Here is a 6,000-nt window from a genome sequence, read left to right on the forward strand (position 1 = left end):
TCAGTCTACGGAGATAGCATATAGTCTACTCGCAAACTGAGTTCAATGATAAGGTTAAATCCATGCCCAAAAGAAAGGGAAAAGAACCCAGGCAGCTAGGAACAGACTCGTCCTCGATGGAATCGGGTTCCTCGTGGTACGTCTTGGGTGTTGAGATGGCATCGACAGAGCTGCAGTCAATGGCAGTCCCAATCACATTACATACACTTTCAGACGCTTTGCCTAAGAATTGAACAAACAATTCAACTTACACTTCGAGAAGCTGTGGAAGCTGATCTCCGACAGAATATGCAAGTCAATTGAAGAAGCGTTGGGCCCAGTCCAGGTGGAGCTGGATAAAGCGGTGGGGATGGTGTGAGAGCATGGCGCGATCTTGAAAGGTGTCGAGGAGGCGCTCACGAGACATGATGAGCAGCTTGCGTAGCTGGAGGCCGCGGTGGCAACGATGGCCAATGAAAACAAAAGGTTGAAGGCGAAGGTTGAGAAGGCAAAACATCCGAGTTGTGGGTTTGCTGAAGGGGGTGGAGGATCTGACCCCCACCGAGTACTTATCGCGGATTATCTGGAACATGGTATGCGATTGTGGTCTCCCTCTCCCCACCCCCTCCCCTCCAGTACTCAACAGAGCCCATGGGATGCTCAGGAGAAAACCTCGACAGAATAAGTCACCTCGTGCATTGATCACTAGGTTTCATAGCTACCGAGATAAGGAGAGGATCCTGCAGTGGGCCAAGGAGCACCGCGACCTGAAATGAGAAGGAAGCATTGAACGAGTTTATCAAGGCGTCGGTGCAGAATTAGTGACGAAGCAGGCGGCCTTTAACAAGGTGAAAGCAGTGCTTTACAGGAAGGGCATTGAATTCTGCAAGGCTATGGGTTACACTCAAGGCCACAGACTTTTTTTCAAGGTACCTGTAGAGGTGAAGGACTTTATCAACAAACATGGATTGGGGTCCAATTAAATGAAAGGTGTTGTTTGGGGGTTTTGATTTTTTTTGTTTCTTGTTAAAGTTGTGAGCTGAAGGGGGTGGTGGTTTTTTTCTATTTTGGTTGTAAATAACCCATCATTGAAATATGTTTTTCTTGTTGTAGGGACAATGGGGGGGGGGGGTTCTAGATTATAGGGTCGACGGGTCATTTTCTCGTCTGTTCTAAGAAGTAGTTTATCCTCGTGTTGGACTATGATGTTGTCTCTTTCATTGTCCTGGCAGGAGCTATCTCTCTAGCAGGATATAACGCTGGTGAATGGGAGTGAGGTACGAGGAGGAGCTGCAAAGCCAGCTCGGTCTGGTTTGGCGTGCTTAGTGTGGTGGTTGGGGAGGGGGGAGAGTGTTGGAACTGTGGGTCTCATTTCTTTCAGGGGTGGGTTAGTTGGTTGATGGTTGATCTAGAACATTCTTTAACTTTTGGGGGGGGCTGGGGTTGGCTGCCATCATGATCAATACCTCTTAAAGGTTTGTTTGTTTGTCCCTGATGGGGGGAAATGGCTGATTCTGGAAAGAGGGGTGGGCGGGAAACCCTTACTTCGGTTGATCATCTGGAACGTAAGGGGACTGGGTGGCTCAGGGAAGAGAACGAGAGTTGTTTCGCATCTTAAAAACTTCAACGCTGATGTGGTGTTTTTTGCGGGTGAGGGATAAGACCAGACTCTGGGAAGGGTGCGTAGGGCATGTGTCTAACACGGGCTTTGATGGTGGACCCCACGTTGCAGCAATTTTGATTAATAAGCGCATACCTTTTTCGACCACCCGGGTTGTGGTTGACCACAATTAGTAAGTACATGATAGTGAGTGGGTTCTTGGCTGGAACTCTGGTAGTTATGGTTAATATATATCCCCTAACTGGGATGATGTAGCATTTGTCAAAGATTTGCTAACCGGCATCCCTGACTAGGACACACATCGATTAATCTTGGAGGGGGCGGTGGACTTCAACTGTGTGCTGGAATCCAAAATGGACCGATCAAGGCCTAAATCTCTGGCTCGCCCGGAAATTGTGACAGACCATGGAGAATACGGCATCCACATGGTCGGGAATTCATCTTTTTTCCTGTGGTCTCTTTTTCTGTAGTTTTTTTCTGTGGAGAGAGAACAGAGCTGTTCGTTTGAGTCTGGATGACTCTTCATCACAGCTAACATTCTAAACAAGTTTGGATTGGCCCGAAGCATTTCCTAATAGGCTATGTCCATACACCCAAAGAAACCCCAGTGCTGAAGCATGTTAAAATGATTGTCAGTTTATGAAGAACTCAGATGTCAAGGTACCTTCCTGTAAATATTGGGTTGATATGCAGCACAGCTAGATCAATATGAAGCCAGGCTATGATTTATCATTTGGGTAAAACGAACACTGCATTTAAAGTTGTTATTTTTAACATTTATTTCACAGAAAGTGAGCATTGTTGGCGAGGCCAGCATTTATTTCCCATCGTTAATTGTCCTTGAGGAGGTGGTGGTGAGCCACCTTCTAGAACCGCTGTAGTCCATGTGGTGCAGTTACAGCCATATAGTGTTTGGAAGGGAGTTCCTGTATTTTGGCCCAATGACTGTGAGGGAACGGCAATATAGTGCCAAGTGTGTGGCTAAGAGGGGAACTTGAAGTGATAGTGTTCCCATATTTCTGCAGCCCTTGTCTTCTAGGTGGTAAAAGCTGCAGGTTTGGAAGGTGCTGTTGAAGGAACCTTGGTGAGTTGCTGCAGTGCACCATGTAGATGGTATGACACCGTGTATCGGTGGTGGAGGAAGTGAATATTTAAGGTGATGGATGGGATGCCAATCAAGCAGGCCGCTTTGTCAGGAATGGTGTAGCTGGTAGTATAATAGGTTAATTGAATAGTCATGGTAATGAATGATGCAGTTCATGATGCAACAGTGATATCAGCGATCATGTACGAGAGACTCTGGACAGTTGATGGATTAGTCTGCACTGAAGAGAGATAGACCATAAGACATAGGAGCAGAATTAACCACTTGGCCCATTGAGTCTGCTCCGCCATTCAACCATGGCTGATATTTTTCTCATGTCCTTTCTCCTGCCTTCTCGCCATAACTCCTGATCCCCTTATTGATCAAGAATTTATCTATCTCTGTCTTAGACACTCAGTGATTTGGCCTCCACAGCCTCCTGAGGCAAAGAGTTTAACAGATTCACCACCCCCTGGCTGAAGAAATTGCTCCTCATCTCAGTTTTAAAGGATCGTCACTTTAGCCTGAGATGGTGTCCTCTGCTTCTCGTTTTTCCAACAAGTGGAAACATCCTCTCCACGTCCACTCTATCCAGGCTTCGCAGTATCCTGTAAGTTTTAATAAGGTCCCCCCTCATCCTTCTAAATTCCAACGAGTACAGACCCAGTGTCCTCAACCATTCCTCATATGGCAAGCTCTTCATTCCAGGGATCATTCTTGATAAAATGTGGCAATTGAGTTTATATCGTGTATATAGTGTACCTTGTGTAAATAAACCAGTTTGAAGTAACTACCTGAGTCAGATTACAATCTCTCTAGATAAGATAGGGCACTCAATTAGCATAAGAAACTGATGATGTAGAGCTGCTTGAGTGTTGTTGGAGCTGCACCCATCCAGGCAAGTGGAGAGTATTCCATCACACTTTCGACTTGTGTCTTGTAGATGGTGGACAGGCTCTGGTGTTCGTTGTCACAATATCCCCAGCCTCTGACCTACTCTTGTAGACAGAGAATTTATGCAGCTGGCCAAGTTTTGTTTCTGGTCAACAGCAACTCCCAGGATATTGAGAGTGTGGGATTCAGTGATAGTATTGTCATTGAATGTCAAGGGGAGATGATTGAAGTCTCTCTTGATAGACATGGTTGTCGCTTGGCACTTGTGCGGCATGAATATATACTTACAGCATCAATTGTTGCATGTTTTCCAAGTTTGCATTGTAAATATGTAAGCTGTGTAAAATAATGCCTTCTGATTAAATTTATAAGATTTGGTACTTCAGAATTAAAGATTTAAAACAGTTGGGTCATGAAATGAAACAAATTGATTTTAAAATATCTGCACTATTATAAAAAGCGCTTCACAACCAACAGCTTAGTCACTGTTGTGTCCCAATATCACAATTAGACAAGAGTCCACTTGTATTCATTGAATCGTATAGTGTGGAAGGAGGCCATTCACCCCATCCTGCTGTGTTGGCTCCAAGAAAAAGCGTTCTAATTAGTCCCGCTTCCCTGCCTTTTCCCCACAGCTCTGCAATTTTTTTCATTTCTCAGTTTGCATCAAGTTCGCTTTTGAGAGAAATGTTTGACGGTTCCGGTACCTTTTGAGGCTGTGCATTCCAACTGTCTCTTAAAAATATAAACCTTTGTCTCTGGCTTTTTTTACACGATGCAAAATATCCCGTACCAGCCTCCCCGAACAGGCGCCAGAATGTGGCGACAAGGGGCTTTTCACAGTAACTTCATTTGAAGCCGACTTGTGACAATAAGCGAGTTTCATTTTTTCATTTCGTCTGTCCCCTGGTTCTGGACCCTCCTGTCAGTGCAAACAGTTTATCTGCCCGACCAAACTCCTCATAATTTTGAACACCCCAGAGTAAATGTCCACTTAATCACTCCTCGAAAGAGAACAATCCCAGTTTTTCCCATCCCTCAGTGTGCCTGACGGCCCTCATCAGTCGCCACAGTAGAGGATGAGGAGATAATACCGGAGATACAAATAAAACTGCAGAATTGGTACAGCAAGAACAGAAACACTCAACACGTCAGGCACAACAACTGCACAGAGATGACATGTTAATGTTCCAGGCATTGCCCTTCACGGCTACCAGGACGTATTACAGATGGATTGCTTGTAAGAAAGGGGTGGAGAATGAAAGACACAATTACCAGTTTTCCAGCTGCAAAGTGGTTAGGCAGAGAAGATGGTTAACTTTGCAAAAACTATCATTTCATGAGTGGAGCTGCTCTCCGCTCAGTTGCTGAGATCAGTCGCTCTCTCCGGGAGAATTACTTTGTGATGACTGGTGAGCAGCCTTCCTTTCCCAACAACCCAAACTCCAGCAGTGTTTCCAAGAATTCCCTCATTCCCCCCTCCAAACACCAGGGGTGGGATTCTCCACTCCCACGCCGAAGTGCCCACGCCGTCGAGGTTCACAACGGTGCGAAACGGCCCCTATCCCGACCGATTCAGGGCCCGATAATGGGCTAGGAGCGGGGCCGCGTCATCTACATGCGCCAGGCCTTGTCGCCGCGTAAAGGCGGCGCCGCATACATGGCGCGGCCGGCGCCGCATAACTGGGATCACCCGGGCATGCGCGGGTTGGCCGGCGCCAACCCACGTATGCGTGGTTGCCGTCCTCTCCGTGTCCGCCCCGCAAGAAGATGGGGGACGGATCTTGCGGGGCCGCGGAAGGAAGGAGGTCCTCCTTCAGAGAGGACAGCCCGACGATTGGTGGGCACCGATCGCGGGCCATCCCATATTTGAGGTACCACCCGGTGCAGGATCCCCCTCCCCCTCCAGCAGGCCGCACCCCCCCCCCCCCAGTGTTCCCGCACTGTTCCCGACGGCAGCGACCAGGTGTGGACGGCGCCGGGGGGAACCCGCTGTTTTGGCCTGGCCGCTCGGCCCATCCGGGCCTGAGAATAACGGGAGTGCCGGCGAATCGCCATTTTGGGTGTCTCCGGCGATTCTCCGGCCTGCGGCCCGCGGAACTCGACCGGGCCGTTCCTGCCGCTTGGGGGAATCGCGGGAGGACGTCGGACCGACGTCGCAGAAAATTTTGGCGGCCCAGGCGATTCTCCCAACCGGCGGGGGAGTGGAGAATCTCGCCCCAGGTGCAGGATTCTCCATTTCAGCGGCAAACTACCAGCTCAAACGGAGTATTTGCGGGCGTTTTACGACGTCAAATCAGCGCTGAACCCTCACCGATTCCGGGACCGGTGACGGGTTCGCAGCGGCGCCGGGTGAACTCCTGGCTCCCGTGCAGAAAACTGCTGGAGAATACCCGGGTCCCTGGCCGCATATGCGCACGGC

This window comes from Scyliorhinus torazame, chromosome 18 (assembly GCF_047496885.1).
Source record: "Scyliorhinus torazame isolate Kashiwa2021f chromosome 18, sScyTor2.1, whole genome shotgun sequence".
In the NCBI taxonomy this organism is placed as follows: domain Eukaryota; kingdom Metazoa; phylum Chordata; class Chondrichthyes; order Carcharhiniformes; family Scyliorhinidae; genus Scyliorhinus; species Scyliorhinus torazame.